The sequence below is a fragment of the Talpa occidentalis genome, unplaced genomic scaffold (assembly GCF_014898055.3).
Source record: "Talpa occidentalis isolate TD23 unplaced genomic scaffold, MPIMG_talOcc4v2.1, whole genome shotgun sequence".
Lineage (NCBI taxonomy): Eukaryota > Metazoa > Chordata > Mammalia > Eulipotyphla > Talpidae > Talpa > Talpa occidentalis.
The window spans coordinates 147,326,373-147,343,714 of NW_026555331.1; positions in this window are offsets into that span (position 1 = coordinate 147,326,373).

Below are 17,342 nucleotides of genomic sequence, written 5' to 3' on the forward strand. Positions count from 1 at the left end.
GGTGGAAATAGAAAGAGTCGGTGCACACGGGCCACATGGACTTCTGTGCTGTCTCCGGGTATAAACTGAGGCAGGAGACAGATTTTGAAACGAGTCCACCTGAGTGGATGGACACACAAAATTCTGTGGGCTCCCCAGCCATCAGCCAGGGCCATCTGCCCTCTTTCCCCTGACGCCGCCATGCTGCAAAAGGTTTCTTAAACATGGTTAGTTCTCAGACTGCGTTTTCTCCCTCCAAGTAATATATGCTCGTTGTAGAAAATTAGAAGATATACCCCCAAAGGCTAAAAGATTGTTCATCATGATCACAAGCTCAGGGCTTGCCTGGGGGTTGGCAGGTGGGGCTCGGGGAGCAGTTCATGGCCACAGTGGTCTGCATGAAGGGGACCCTGTGTCTGGGGCAGCAGGACCTCAGACCTCTGAGCCCCCAGAGATGGTGGAGGCCTCCATGCCAGAGTGTAGAGGGCAGGGTGGGACAGAGCTGAACATGCCTACTTTGGGGTTTTCTTGTATTCTTTCTTGTTTGTGTGCCATCTCCATGTAATCATAGATGGAAGAGCACTGAAGCCAGAGGAACTCACTAATTAAGCTACACAAGCCTAGTGCACTTACTGTAAACTCCACTTCAGCTCCACACACAAACGCTCTGTGTGACTCTGGGCACTGTGTCTTCGCCATACTTGAACTTCCTTATCTACAAGATGAGGATAGTGATAACACTTTACCTCATGGTGTATCAAGGATGACAGAGAAATTGCAAAGTGTTTTTGCAACATGAAGTGTCATATAAATTATGTTCTGTTCAGATTATCCTGCAGCAGTAGGGCGCCCTCTCGAGGGAACATTTCCAACCCTGTGGTCTCGTGGCTCTGCTGAAAGGCCAGTGCAGGGCGTGAGGTCATCTTGGCGTCTGAACGGGACAGGATCTCTCCAACTTAGCATCAGGATTCGATTCTATCCTTCAGGCTCCTCCGAGGCATTGGCTTCTTCATTTACCCTTTCCCAAGCATCCTTCCTATTATCCAAAGCCAGGTCTGCAAAGGTCACACAGTCCTTCCTGATCATTCCCAGAGGGGATGGAAAGAATCTGAGGCAAAAAATTAATGATTAACCAAGGCACTTGGTCAATGCCTTATTATTATTTTTACCATCTTCCTAACCTTTCTAACTGTACATGCCCAAGTGATAGAAGCAGATGAGATTCTGAAACATTTTAATGATCTTTTAAGTTTAAGATGAGAACACATTTCAAGGAACTGGCTCTTCTTCTCTTGTCATGTGGTGAAGCAGGTGGCCTGATGGAAAGCATATGGGATTTTCTAGGAAGTCCTTTAGATGGTGCACCCCTGGGAGATGTCCTGGGTGGGGTCCTGTGTGAGAAAAGCTGCATCCTAGGTTGTAAACAAGAAAAGCATGCATTTCCAGAAGGGTCTCCTCACCTTCTGCTTTGCAGGGGCCCAGATTTCAATGTTAGGGGGAGACTAAGGAAGCCCATGTCATTGTTCCCCACGTAGACAGAGCCCAGCCAGGAGTGAAGCAACTCTCCAGCTCTAGGGGTGTCTTTTCACTAGTGAGGAACAGAACACTGGGTGTAAGCGTGGGGGGTGCATACCTGGCTTCTCAGGACGACACTGACTTCAGCAAAGGCAGCTCCTAGTCTTCGTCCCCAAGAACCGGGCGTTGTTTCTAGGGGGACCCTAGGTCTCTCCCTCCTCCTCTGTCTCCCATTTCTCCCTCTCTCTAGGCCCTGCCTACCCTTCCTTCCTGGGTCACCTGTAGATCCCTTCTAGCCTGAATGTACCCGTGTGTCTGTGCTGTTGTGAATGTGATGATGCCTTTCGCATAACGAGCTCTCACGAACTCACGGTCATACCACCCACCCCCCATTTCCTCCATGGTGTGGCTGTCTTGCTATTCAAGACTATCTGTAAAAATGTACAAATAAAAGTGGAAACTGAAAATAAGGGGAGGGAACTGAGACAAATGTATTGATGTAGCCCTCGGTTTTCTGAGGACTTATGTGGACTGCCCAAAAATCCCAACCGTAGGTGGGATTTGAAGGGAGGAAAGCCATCGGCACAGGAGGTTTTTTCTGGTTGTTTCTCTGACAGTCACTAGTGTCTGCTTGGTACTCTCTGTTATAAAGGTTTTGGCCTTTCAAGTACAATGTATATTCCAAAATGTACAAACAAGTCATCAAAGTCTAAAGGGTGAAGGTCATCGCGAAGGTCAACACCAACACCCAATCCAGGGGCCCTTAAGTAGCTTTGTCACTTCTCCTTCGGGACCTTGGGTGAGTCCTGTTACCTCACCATGTCTCTGTGTCCCCTCAGCCAAACAGGGAATGAGGGGTCTTGGGGGCTCCTGGGGTGCCAAGTTTCCTTGGCCATTCTGCTGCTAATCTTAGGGAGGCTTTGCCCCGCTGGTGTGTGCTGACTGCCTGCAGGTACACTCGGCAAGTTTCCCTCTCTGCCGCCCTCACCCACTCTTTCACGCCTCAGAAAGTAACCTCAAGCTCACAGCCTGTCTGCGCTCAGACTCCAAAGTCTTTTATCTACCTTTTCATTCTCAGATGCCTTTTCCCACCCACTTTAATGAGCTCATTTTACTATCGCTTTTTTTCTGTTTTGACTGACAGAGTTTTGTTGCCCTAGAGTGGCAGAAAGACTGTCCGAGAAGAGCATGCCTAGGAATTGCTTTGTGATCTGTGACTCACTCTACAAACATGACATGACATCAGAAGCAGGGAGTCTGGCTAAGTTGTGCTACCAAATAGGAAGGAAGAAAGCTTTGGTGCGTGGTGGGGTAGAGGCAGTGGGAGGCAGAGCTAGGTCGGCAGTGGAGGGAAGATAAAGAATCCTTTTGGAAGGTAAAATGGCAAAATCACGGAGCACCCTCAGCAGGCAGCCGGCAGGAACTCCAGAAGGCAGGGCTCGGCAGGAAGAGGAAAAGAGGTATAGAGGTGGGTGTTCCCATTGCACAGAGTCATCTTGCCTGAGAAGATTGCCTCTGGGTTCACAGCCAGCTTGGCCAGTGACCAGCTCTGCCTACTCTCTGGAAACGTCCATCCCAACCTTCCACCTCTCTGATGGTCCACAGTGATCACATCCGGGGCCCCATCAGAAGGCGACTTAGACCAGCGCTGTCCAGTGGAGAGATCATGCAAGTCACAAATACAACTTGAAATATCCTCATAGTCCCATTTTTAAAAGGTCAAAGAAACAGAAATTAACTATAAACATATTTTAACCCACTATAAAATATTATTTCGACTTGGAACCTAGATAAAAATTACTAAGCTATTTTATGGTCTTTTTTACTTCTAATGAAGTCTTCAAAAACCAATGTGAATTTTACTCTTAGAAATCACCTCAGTTTGGACCAGTCACAGGTCCAGTGGTCAAAGCTCACATGGCTACAGGCTGCTGTGCAGACAGCCAGGATTTCTCTCTTCCTTCGGCTGCAATGGCCTCCCTTTCACCCGTGAATCACTTACTGAGCTCTTCTGGCTGACAGAGGCTGGAGGTTGGTGTTGGCCAAGTAGAAAGCACAGGAGTCATGTCCAGGCTGCCGCCCTGGCCTCTGGAAGGTCTGCATTTACCTGCTGTCAGAACAGACACACAGCTTGTCAAATCCATGTCCCGTGTGCCCCAGAGGGTGTCAGCGCTGCCCTGGGGAACAGCCCGGTGGCCTGTGGGAAGTTCTAGAGGTCAACGCAGGCCATTCTCTTCAACTACAGCAGCTTAACTTTTATCCTGATACCCTTGACCTTAGAACAGAGAGGGGGCAAACAGTCTTCCTCTTGGTCAAGGATAGTGATCGCCACCACCTTTTGTCCTCTGGTCCAGACCAACCAATTGGAAACTGTTTTCCCTGTGACTTCATTTCCTTCAATGTGTGTCTTCAAGTCAAATGCGATAAGGGTGCATGCTGGGAAGGGCAGTGGCCACAGGCCGACTGGTGTCCTAGGAGGTGGCAGTGACCAAGGCTGTCCCATTGCCTACCTCTGCTCCCCACCCGGAGACCTCCCATCCATTTGAAGAAGCCTCTTTTAGTTCAGGAAAAAGACAACTAGGAAGTCTTAGTTCAGAGAACAGAATAAAATGCAAGTAAGCAACCCCAGGGCATTCTCGAAGCCTTTCAAAAAGCCAGTGTGACAAGGTTTGACTCATTTAAAACTGAACCTTCCGAGCCCTGTGTTACCCAGTGAAGGAAAATGAGCTGATTTATATATGGTTATTAGGGACCATCGCCGACAAAATTCTCAAACACCTGGAGTGTTTCTGGCCCACCAGATTATTGCTCAGTCAATATAAATTTATTTACCTTTACTTTCATTTGCGTAGTGCTTTCTGATTGGTCAGACGAGGAGTGGCGTGTCCTGCAGGGTTCCAACACCGCCTCTGCCCTGGGAGGTAGCAATTCCTGTGGTTATTGGTGCTAAAATAAGATTAAATATTATGTTAATTTGTTCTGATACGATGTGAATAAATGTGTTGTTTAATCTTAACAAGAATGCTACATCTTATCAGATCTATTGTACTGTCTGTTCCTTCTCATAATTAATTAATTACAGGAAAGGTGATCCAAACCAGATCTTGCAACTATTGTGCTATTCTGAGAGGTGAATTTAACAGGGAAGTGGGAGGGGGGATGAAAAGGGAAATTGGCAGGTTCCTGTGACTTTGCAAGGACTGAGAAAGCAGAGAGCACTTGGGGACTTCACTGACACTGACTGCATCTTGCAATTTTCTTTTTCAAATTGGCAGAAATATTGTATTTCCATCGATTGAAGAAAAAAAGTGTCTGGTAATTAATTAAATGACTTGTTCATGGAAAAAAATACAAATAAATAATCTGTCAGTTGTGGAATGTAAACTGATTAAACAATTAAATAAAGAAGATCCTGTTGTGTGTTTTAAGTGATTGTGTCTGCTTGGGAGAGAGGGGTAGGCGCGGTATTTGATGGAGAGCGGCGTTTCTCCCTCTAGGCTTGTATAGAAAAAAAACAGAAAACTCTCTGGTAGACAGCAAACAACAAACCTGAATCCTGCAGGAAATAGACAGTAAACATTTCAAGCATGCGGGAGTCAAAGGTTTGTGCTTTTAAAACTAAGTGCAAGGGAAAGAAAACATGCAGAGGCATTCAGAAGGAAAGGAAGGAAACCATTGCTCTTTTTCTCTCTTGGGGGCCTGAACTCTTAAAAAAAAAAAGGCTTTATGAGATGCAGGGCTTCTCGGTCATATTCTAGCACCTCCACCTGTTTCCTCCCTATCAGTGAGGAGAGAGATTTCTCTCCATCTTCATCACCTCTGTCCCTAACTTAGAACCACAGCTCCTTTCCAGCCCTGTGCCTTTTAAAAGTTTCTGGTTCACGCCCCGTAGGGCAGCTGGGAAACACGGGAAGCAGGTGGGAGGCTCGTATTTTTTTTAATGAGTAGTGTGTGTCAGTCAGCCTCTCTGGTTTTAAGCAAAAAGAAACCGGCTCTGCTTGATAGAAATGGAAAAGTAATTTACTGAAAAAGGCCTGTGTCACCAGAAGCCCACAGAGTAGCAGGAAGAAATGAGCAGCTGGGTAGCCCGAATCTGACCCAGTCCAGTGTGGACCCCGCCGGCGCCACCGCGGGACTCTGGACACACAGCTGGGGAGGCTGCCGCTGCCCGGAGACCCTGTGCAACCACCTTCGCCAGGATGAACCCCTGGTGCTTCCTTCTTCCCGTTGACAGCTCCAGCCTCGGAATAGCAGGTAAGTGCACCAGCCCAGTGGGCCAGGAAAACAGGCCTGGAGCTGTTAGTGTGCAACCAAGGGGCAGCCAGGGGTCCCAGACTGTTAAGGGGTGCACACTTATAAAGGGAGTTTACTATCCATGTGCATAAGGGCAAAGAAAGCATATGTCTAGTAGGATGGATTTTTAGTAGGATTGGTGTGTAGAGAGAGAAGAAAGGGTTTTCCAATAAAATTCCAAAATTTACTCGATTGTGGGTAAGTGCCCGGCCAGACAGCCTCGGAAGCCCCCAAGCTCGCCACAAGTGTAAGGTGCTTTCCTCCGGGAAACCACACGGAAGGGATGCGGCAAGTCCCAGGGAGCTGACACGGACTCAGAATTCTGAATTTACGTCAAGGTAACCACGGCGATCCTTTCTGCCAAGGCCCGGGAGCGGCGCCCCCACGTCCCTCGGTCCCCCTCTGTAAAGTCAGGACTGGGCACAGGGCAGGTTCTCTGATCCCATGCAGACCGGGAAAAGGAGGAGTCAGAGTCCTCAATGGTTTTGCAGGTTTTTTATTGGAGTTCACCAGGCATATGGCAGGCAGGGGTGCTGGCTGGGAGGCTGGCAGGCTGGCAGGCCTCCCAGCCCCCAGCAAGTCTTCACTCTATCTGGGCTCTCTGGCGTTTGTTCTGCTGCTTCTTGGCTTCTCTTTCGGCTTCTGCTTCGGCTTCTACTGCTGCTGCTGGCGTCCCCGTGACGCCGCCCTTAAAAAGCACAGTCTTAGCTCAGCTGAATCCCATCTACCTATGCCCACACCCTACTCCAGGTGCCCGCCATCAGGCATGCATTCAGGACAAGGATCCATCATCTATCCTGATGGCGGAAGGGCAGAAAAGCCTGATATTTTCTTTACCCTACACCCTCCCACTTCAAACCCCAGCAGAAAGCCCAGGTCGCTCCCGTGCTGCTGACATCCCCATGGACGCCCTCCTTGGGCTCCAGCAACCTGCTAGAGCAGCTCGGAATTCAGGAAGACAGTTTACTTATTAGATCGCGGCTTTCTTATAAATGGATGTAACCCAGGAACAGCTGGGGGGCAAGACAGAGGGCGCAGTATGGGGAAGGCCCAGAGCCGGAAGCCCCTCTTCCATGCACGCCACTCTCTCGTCACCTTCCCAAACTCCGTCCTTTTGGGTTTCTAAGGAGACTTCATGACACAGGCGTGGTTGATTAAACAAAGATTGCTGCCTGACCCTGATCTCGGGGGCTGGGCAATGCAGCTGAAAGCCCCACCCCTCTAGCTGGTTGGTTCCCCTGACAACCAGCCCCACTCTTAGGGGCGTTTCCAAAGCCACTGCGATGAGGTAAACTCAGGTGTTGTCGGAAAGGGCTTGTTATGGGTGCCAAGGCGCTCCTTTTGCCTCTGCAGAGCCTGAGCCATTTCAGAAACCGAGGACCAGCGGCCAGACATTAGAACGTAAGATGCACCCACTGCTCCTATCGTAGAGGTGATTCCAGGGGTGCTGGCAGCTGTGTGCCGGACATGGGGAGAAGGCCCAAGATGGCTTCCCCTTATGTCACACTATCACAGGTGGAATGTCAGGGGAAAATCAGGCATGTGAAGGCAATAGAAATAATCAGGAAAACATCTCCTGAGTAAGTGCAGGTCAAAAGCAAGTGCCCTGTAGAACGTGGGAGGAGAAGGTCAACTTGATGATGCGGGAGAGCAGACGTCTACAGGTGTGCAACTCCCTGGAGGCAAATCCCTGGAGGAGGGAGAGGCTGGAAACTCCATCTTCAGGAAAGAGCGAGGTCTTTGAGATTTGGTACCTCCACGGACAAGCAGGTGGAAATAGCTTCTTCCCCAACCAGGGTAGGGTGAGGAGGGTGGGGGGGTGTGCCCACCGGCTGTGAGTCCCGGCTGAGCACCCACCATGGGGCGGGGCCGCCGCTGGCAGCTCTCTGAGGCACACTCCCTGGGTGCCCTGCAGACAGCCTGGGGCGAGCCGTGAAGACATAAAGAGTCTGGTTCTTATTCTTTTCCAAGGAAGCACAACTTTGATTTCTGTGTCTGCGATGAATTATGCAGTCCGCTGGGGTGGTGGGAAAGACATCTATTCCTCCTCACCTCAGCTCCAACGCCTCCAGGCACAAAAATCCCCACAGCAAAACCTGGTTAATAATTGGAGAAAGGCTGCTGTAGAAACTGGGACCAACACACCCGAAAACTCATGGTGATCTTGGAGGGGCTGCTCTTCCCCAAGCCCCTGGCCCTGAATGTCCGCCCAGCTCGTGGCTTCCCATGAGCCCAGGACACTGCGCTGTCTGTCTCCCATGCCCACAGCACCAGCAGATGATGAGTTTCCTTGAGATTCCTCAGGACCTGGGTGATCTCAAAAGGCAGAGGTTCTGATTTGCTCATCTTTGCACCCGGTGATTAGTAGTGAGCAGTAAGTGTGCAAAGTACTTATTGACCCCACCAAACTGAAGTCCCACAACACCTGCTCCAGTTGGGCCTCAATGCTGGTGTTAAATTCTTCAAGTAAGTGTTGGTAGGGGCTTTTAGGACCACTCTCAGATTCTGTGATTTGCTGGAAGGACTGAAAAAGGACCCAGAAAGGCTGTTATTCTCATAGTTATAATTTATTACACAGAGAAGGTACATATTCAAAGCAGCGGAGGTAGAAGCCTGTGGGGCAGAATTCAGGAGGGCTGAGGCACGGGCTTTGGTTGTCTCCTCCCAGTGCATTTGTGCCCACAGCACTTAATTATCCCAGCTGACCGACAACAGTATTGCCAACCAGGGAAGCTCACCAGTGCCTTAATGTCCAAGTACTGGGGAAGGTCAATCATGTAGGCAGGGAGCACCCCATAGTTGACCTTAGTTACTCGGCTACCTACCCCCCTCCCGAGGTCAAACTCCACCATAAATCACACTATAGCATAAAGTATCACCTAGCATGGCCCAAGGTAAACCAAGATAGTCTCGTCAGGAAGATAGTCCAAGGGCTCAGAGGTTGAGCTTCCAGGAGCTAGTCAAGGGCCAGATCTTTCTGTGGAAGGTGCAGGGTTTGGGCAAACGAGATATGCTGAGTCAACCCTTCACCAAGCACTACACTGCCTGATAAATTAGATCACACAAAAGATAGTTTCCCCATGTTAAAACTCTTCTCTAGGTTTTCTAGGTCCTTCTCTTTCCTTTTGACCCTCTACAAACAAGCCTGGCCATAGCCTTCTTTGCAGCTCATTTGCTGAAGCTCTTTGTCCAACGTTCTCCTCTCTGCCTCTGCTCCCCAAGTGTCTCCATGTGCCTTTCACAAGAGCCTGGGGTGGGGGCGGTCATGCAAAGCTCCAGGTCCTTGAGTCTAAGCACACCTGGACTTGAATCTTTCTACAGACAAGTTGTGTCACAAGGCCTCCTGATCCTGGGTCCTTGTAAAATGGGAATTCCCACGTGCTCCCCGACTATGTTAAAAAATCAAGGTTAACACATGCTAATGACGAGCGCACCCCCAGCCCAGAATTGTTACTCACCTGTCAGCCTCCCTCACCTCTGCACAGTTTGTCCACTCTCATTATTAAACAGGTTCTAGATCTTCCCCCTCTAAGACAGTTTCCTAAACTTAAATTTGCCCAACATTAGTTACTCTGCTCATGACCACACCCAAAGTTCAAGGATGCACTAACCATGTAAAGGCAAAGTCACATTTGTCTCTCACCGTTGACACATCCTGACTAAGCATACAGCTGTGTCATCAAATCATGCTTTGCAGTATTTTTAATTAGGCAGAGGAGAATATCTGGGGTAGAAAATACTCTTTCCCTTTGCAGAGCTCCTCTCTTCCTAGGAGGAGAGAACACTATAAAGTCTTGCCCCCTATTGTGGTCCTGGCACCAGCAGCATCAACATGACCTGGGGTGCTGGTAGAAATGCTCTAATCTCAGATCCACTGAGTTGAAACCTGCATTTTAACGCCATCTTGGGTGATTTGTATGCATGGTCTAGAACATTCACTTGCCGAGCTACTGGGTTTGAAGATTTGTTTCAACACTGCTGCTAATCATTTAATTTAGGATAAAGATCCTGGTAGATTTCAAAGGATTTCATGTACTTGGAGATCCCAAATCACTTCAGTGTTTTAAAGGCCCAGGACATCCAGGCCTCTTTAAAATATCACACGTAGTCATCAGTTGTCTTTTGAGGGAATTGTTCATAAGGAGAGTTCTCTCTGCTTGAGAAGAAAAAAGAAAGAGCTCAAAAGATATAAAACTAAGGATTCAATCAAGTCAAAGATGTTTTCCTTATTCCATGCATCTTTCCCCTCCAGCAGACATTTTGGAGTTGGTTTCCTTGGTCCTACCAACATCTCCTCATTCCATGGATGTTTACCACCATAATTGGTGGTTTTCACAACCTGAAAAATGTGCAGAAATTGTGGGCCTTAAAACATAATTATCTCTGAGGTGCATAGATTAGAGAGGTAATGGGTTGGGACACCAAAGAAAATCAACTTTGATTATATCTACAAGGTGAGTGCAAGAATCCCCAAAATGTACTGCTTTAGAATATAAAACGATGTCTATGCAAAGCAGTTCTCATTAATTCTGAATCAAATGATCATAAAAACAAATGGCCTTCAGAAAGTACCCCAGTTCTCCAAGTTTGGATTTTGGTTTCTAAGCTCTAGAGGGTCTGCTTTTTAATATAACTTTCAAATGTTGAAGGATTGAGTTTCATCTCCACTAAAATTAGGAGTAAGCAAAAATAAAATCTATCCGTAGCTATTCTGAAGACCAAGTGCAGATTCATCTTATTGAATATTGCATATCCTGACATATGCCTTTTCTTCTAGAATAACCCAGTTCCTCTGATACTGACTTTTCTGAAGCTAAAATACACAGTATAAAATAGGGAACATTTTGATATGCCACCTTATCTGTACTAAGGAGTTGCACTTTTTTTTAAAAAAAAAAAAAGTATTCTTAGCTGTGAAAATTACTTTCATAGGTGAAAACAAGGAAATTGCAAAGGGGAGGGGCCAGGGAGGTAGACGAAGGGAGGAGAAACATGCAGCTGTATCCACCACCCAAGGAAGCTCATCACCAACAACATCGTGACATATTTTCTTCCTAGCTGTTATTTAATTCATCACAGCAACCGTGCTGGCCATGCAGCAGAGTGACATGCCAGCCTATAGCCATCAGGAGCGCGCTCCTCCTAGCCTCGAAGCGTCCTCTGGCCATTTCTCATGTCTTCCTCCTTCAGCGTCAACATGCTTTGGCTTGAAAAATCAAACCCCCAGCACCAGCTCCAGACTTGATCCGGCATCAGTCTCAGCTAAAGTGCTGCACTGACAGGATGACACTTGAAACCCTGCTTTCCATTTCTCCCTCTCTCCTCCCTTAATAATTAGTGCAGTGGTTCTGCCAATAGCTAAGCTGCTGGTTGGCTTCTTTCTTCTCCATAACATAATGGATTTTCTTGTTAGAACTCTCAGAACTTCAAGTGCTGATTCCCTGTTGAGAACCTTTTGAAGGATTATATGCAGAATATTCTATTTGGACCTGTTTGATATAATTTCTTTTCCCTTCCTCCCTCCAATATCTCCTCTCCTCTCCCCAATCCGTCTCTCTCCCTCCCTGCCCTCCCTGACACTGCTGAGTGCCACAAGTAGACCAAAAGGGCACCTGAAGACGTAGCTGAGAGATGGGAAAAAGCAGCTGAAATGAACAGACTCCTGGAGTGTAGGGAATGGGGTGTGTTCTCAGGGTTTCTGCATCATTTTGTGCAAAACAGACTATAGTGTAGATGGCAGCCTCTTCATCTGTGCAGTGCACAACCTGGGCAACATTCATAGTAGCCAGGGGTGCAGTAGGAAGGCCTCCAAGATGATGAATGAGCCCTGGATGGACAAAAGGAAGGGGCCAGGACCCCTGGACAGAACCAGGCAGACAGGCCACTTCTGCCTTGCTTCCGTAATAGCCCTTCTGGAAAGGCACAGAAATGGAGGTGGGAATGGGGACAAACTCTGCCTGTGCCCTCTGCTCTTGGTCAGCTTTTGTGTTTTCTGGAAACAATGAACAAATTAACTGCCCCAGAGTTGATGGTCCAACTCTGCTGCTGACCACCCCCTCCCACACTGGTCTCTCTTGCGTCCAGAGGGAGGAGGCCATTGGCGAGGCCGCCACCTGCACCTGCCCCTGTGCTCAGAGATTGTCTTCTCCCCGCCACGTCGTGGATCTTCATTGTCCCCCGTGTCCTCACAGTCTTGTGATCTCCAGGGTACTAACAGGACGTGTTGTGTGCGTGCTGCACCGAGAAACAGAGTGCGGGAGGGGCGGGAGAGCTGGTGGGAATTGCCAAGAAACAGCTTGGCGGTGGCCTGGTGGCCGAGGTAGTTGTGAGTCCTCATCTAACCGCGTCTCTGCAGCAGCTCTGCGCCCACCGCACAGGCCTCCGCAGGTGTCCACGTGACGCCCCCCAGCCCCACCCTCTGTGCCAGGTCACAGTCACCTGGGCTCTTTGAGCCGAGGGCTTGGGGGAGTCCTCTTCCCTTCAGGGGAGAAGCTGTCCCACGCATGCCTGGGGGCCCTGGCGTGCAGGTGAAGCTTGGAAGGTGTGTCCTGCTGAAGTGAGAGGGGCTGTCAGCCTCTTCTGCGCCCCCAGCACTGCTGTCCTCGTAAAACAGAAGTGCCTGCTCCTGGCTCTGCCTGCCCTGAGGTTCTGCTGCAGGATCCTGCCCCTTGAGAACAGGAAGACTTAGCTGTCCTGGCTGCTGCCCCCCCTCACCCCCATTCTGCTTGCACCAAACCACAAGGAGGAATGCAGATTCATGTCCCCAGCCCTTACACTGCCAGCTCCGTCGCCTCCCGTGCCCACCCGCCCCGCCCCAGAGCAAGAGGAAGGTATTGACAATGACCTTTTTTTATAAAAAGTCTAGAATTTCAGCCATCATTTCTCTTCCCAGTCAGCATGTGTCTATTTGGCTAGTTCCTTCCTTCTTGTCTTCTAGATCTAATAGAGAACGGGTTTGTTTGTTTGGTTGCTAGAGGAGAAATCTGATTGCTGCTCATAGACATTCAATGGAGGAAAACACTAGAAGTGATCTGAGACCATCTGGAGATCCTTATTTTTCTAATAATAATTTTATGGCCCCTTGGAATTCATGCGGGCCTGCATTAGCGGGATTGATAGCAGAGCCCCAGCGGGATTGCTTGGTTTTCAGAACCTTTCACACACCTTCTTTCATCTCTCCCCAGTCCCAGCTCCAGTCTCCTAATACTGTGGGGTTGTTTTTAAGGCGTATCTGTGGGTTTTAAACCAATACTAGCTCAAATTATGTGCTTTAAGGTGAAAACTGCTCCTCTATCTACTTCATTTTGGAAAATATTTATCTGCCAACAGAAAAAAACAAGGATCCATGGCCCAGACTTGTCTTTTTTTGGGGCTCAGAGTAGGCAGGTTTTGTAAACTCTATTGAATTTAGTCAACATGTATTGATCTGGTCGTTATTATATAGAAATTAGAACTTGACTGTAGTTTCAATGATTGCAAAGGAAGGTCTTTTCCAGGTTGTTTTTGCCTCAGCATCATCTGAAAGTATTTTGATTCTTGAGTCTTTTCCCATCCTCAAATTCTAAGAAACAGAATATTTAAAGTCACACAGGGACAGAGGGGTGAATCTGAGACTTGAACTCATGTCTCCCGGTCCTGAACATTAGCTTTTTCAACACACAAATACCCTTTTATGAGGTCATTGAAAATGTGAGCACTAACTGGATTACTTGATGTATTCAAAAATTAATTATTTTAGGTATTTTCTTTTAAAGATTGATTGATTGATTGATTGATTGATTTATACAAGCACTGGGTACAATCAGAAGCGCGGGAGGGTTAGAGAATTCACCAGAGCCAGAGCAGGGAGCAGAACAGGCAGACTGATGAAGTACACTGCTGAGGGGAGCAGCGGGCGAGACAGAAGAGGTCTGTCGCACCATGTGGGACCCTCGCCGGTGGCCAAGGATCGAACTGGTGCTGCAGAGGCTGTGGGCAGCTTCGCAGCCCAGCGCTCAACCGCTGCGCCACTAGGGGAGGCCTTTTGGTATTTTCTTAATGATGCTGAGAGTGTGTCTTTTTGGAAAGCTCTTCCCTCCTAGAAGTAGACACTGAAGCATGATAAGATGCATGGAATGATAAGATGCCTGGGACTTGCTTCCTAGTCATGTAGGCGGCCGGGGGCTTGCAGGCACGCAGATCCATAACCAGGATCACTGCAGCCCGGTGGTGGGTGGGTAGGGGTTCATCACACCTTTTTTTTCTACTTTCATATGACCACGATGTCCCATAATAAAAGTTCTAAAAAATGAAATAGTAAAAGAGAAAAGCATGTTCCATTCTTCCCAAATAGAGCGGAGGGTCCAATTTTTGCATTTGCATCCCCAGTTGCCACCTATCAAATCTCAAAATAGGTTGCAGAGCAGACATGAGGATGGAGAGAACAGCTAAATATTCAGCCACAAATGGGTCATTGTTGAGGGAAGCCAAGAATCCCCTGGAAATGCAGGGAGCATAATACCGAGTCGCCAGAAATAAGCCGACTGTGACAGCTGTCCCCTCTGAGGAAAGCACCACCGTGGTCTCATCTTCAGGGGAGTCAGTGCCCAAGGACCCTCCCCCGCAAAATAGCACTGACAACTCTTGGAGAGTCAAATCACAAAAGGCGTTTTTAGTTCCTTCCCCCACCGGCCCGTGGCCCTCCCTTCCTGGACACCCTTAGTGGGTTGATAAATCAGTGCAGCCTCCTAAGAGGACAATTGGGCCCTACCAACCTTGCAAAGATGCTGGCAACTCTTCTCTTCCTGGGAATTTTCCTACCTCGCTATTCATGGCCAGATATTTGTACAAGGACGTGCATCATAGCACTGTTTGCTAGACCCAAAATAGTAAACGAATCGCCATGCAGTCCTGGGGGTGGCAAAGGTGAAGCTGGCCAGAGAGAGGGATGAACACAGTTCAGGTCAGTCTCAGAGTGTCGGCACAGAAAGAGGCACAAATTAAGTAGTGAGTGAAAAACACCGGATGTGTGGTGTGACCCCCACCCCCCGGGAGACTAGCAGTTTCTAGAAGGTGGTGGTTTTGTGCCTGGAGGCAATTGGGGCTGATTCTGGCTGGGGATCCTCAACCCCAGGTCTGTCTGACCACAGAGCCTGTGCCCTGACCATTCACCACCTTTTAATATTGACACTTAATCTTTCGCAATTCTGGTGGCAAGTGCTTGGAGACCAGGCCACTCTCTGATACTCCCTAACTTTTTTTTTTTTTAATAGTCAACATTGCCATTTATTTTTATTTATTTATTTATTTATTTATTTAATTTATTTATACAAGCACTGGGTACAGTCAGAAGCGCGGGAGGGTGAGAGAATTCACCAGAGCCAGAGCGGGGAGCAGAGCAGGCAGAAGGACCGAAGTACACTGCTGAGGGGAGCAGCGGGCGGCAGGAGAGGTCTGCGCGCCATGTGGGACCCTCCTCCGGTGGCCGGGGAGCAGCCGGGGATCGAACCGGCGCTGCAGAGACTGCGGGCAGCTTCACAACCCAGCGCTCAACCGCTGCGCCACCGGGGAGGCCCACCCCCTAACTTTCTTGGCCTGTGTACCCCACCACTTTCAGAGCCCTCAGGCTCTGAGGCCAGAAAGAAAGGGCAGAAACCACTTTCCCAGGGGAAGCAAATTCACCTGCGCCTAGTTGGGATGAATCTCTTCTGATGATGTTTTTCCAGAAATTTCTCTGGGAACACTAGAACTTTTCCACCAATAGTCCTTGGGCTACAAGAACCTAGAGGGTAATTCCCAACAGGTGCTTTCTCCTTTGTGTGTCTTTTTGTCTTTTCTTCTTTTTTTTTTTTCAGGAGAGATTAAGTAAAGCTTAAAATCTCTATAGAAGGGCAGAGAAGACATGACAGATGAACTGTCTTCAAGCCGTCAACACCTTTCTCCAAATATGGGATTACTGCCGAGGTAAGTCTAAATCAGAAGACCCCTGTGTGTTTAACTTCTGGAAGTCAACACTGGGCCCCTGAGGTCGACCTACATTGTGTCAAACTCAATAGATCGCTGTCAGAAGCAACCCACGTTTGGGGGTGGACATGGAAAGCTTGAGTGTTGAAATCTTTCCCGCAAGGCTGAAAACAAGTCCAGGAAGAAGGTGGTCAGTATAGGGCCCCAGCCTTGAGCCTAAGTCTGCTCAGCTACTTTGCTCTTGGAGTCCCTGTAACTCGCCCATGGGACTAGGGCCTGAGCAAGAGGCCTGCACTGGCGGAGGAAGCCTCAGCCAGAAAACTGAGGCCTTCTGTGAGGACTTCAGCTCCACAGAGAGATCTCAGAGAGAGGACCTTGACCTCAAAGAGTAGACGAGATAGAATTGGCCTCTAAAATTCTGTGTTGAGAGGGCAGCACGTGGCAGGGAAGTTTCTGGCTGAGGTAACTCCCCACACTACTCCCCCTCTTTCCTCCTACCCGCACAAGCAATCAGACAGTGGTGCTTATGACCCACGAGGGAACCGCTAGGGAAGAGTTCAGGAGTCCTGTGGTGAGGATGAGCAGCGTTTCCCAGGTGGCTGTGTTTCTTTAACGGTGGAAGATGTTTGTGATGACAAAGGCCTGCTACATTTCCCCATCCTGCTGAACTGGGCAAACATCAGAGAAATAATCATTGATCTCTTTGACTAAAGACCCTTGCAATTAAGAGTCTGGGACAATCCCCTGTGCTTATCAAAACCACAATGTCCATTTCTTAGTCTAAATAACTTTTTTCTGGGATTACTGAAGATTTCATAGTCTATGATTTCATAGTCACAGTGGATAATCTTTAAGGAATCATGGAAGAGATCAATAAGATCACAGATGCTGTGAGATGGAATCCCAGTCACGGCAAATCACCTCAATATCAATACCAAGCCATCGTCTAAATTAGATTTATTTCAAAGGGGATAGAAGAACATGAGAATTTAGAAAAGAGTATTGTGGGCTCCAAGGCCAGTGAATGCATGCTCAGAAGCTCTACCACCTCAGCCTGCATTACTTATATTTCAATGGATTACTTGGCTGGAAAATTTCAGACCTACTATAGATAAAATATGTGTGAACTTCAGAAGATCTTTTTACAATATCATCCATAAGAAACTTTGTGGATAAGATAAAGAAGGGGTGCCTGGCTTTATTTTGGAGAGTGTCTTCAGATTGTGGTTGATTATAAGTTTTATGAATATTTCTGGGTCAAATGGAAAGGGATGGTTATTATTAGAGTTTCTGTCCTACAAGCCTTTCAACATCGTTGTCAAAGAGATGGATAACAGGGCCTCCCTCGTGGCGCAGGGGGTTAAGCACTGCACTATGAAGCAATCCGCAGCCTCTGCAGCATGAGTTCGATCCCCAGTGGCCAGGGAGATACCCACATGGCGAGGCAAAAATCTCCTGCCTTGCCCACTGCTCCCCTCAGCAGTGTATTTCAGTCAGTCTGCCTATTCTGTTCCCCACTCTGTCTCTGGTGGATCTTCTCACCCCCCCATCTCTGGCCTGTACCCCAGCTCTTGTATGCATAAATAAATAAACCTTTAAAAATAAAATTAAAA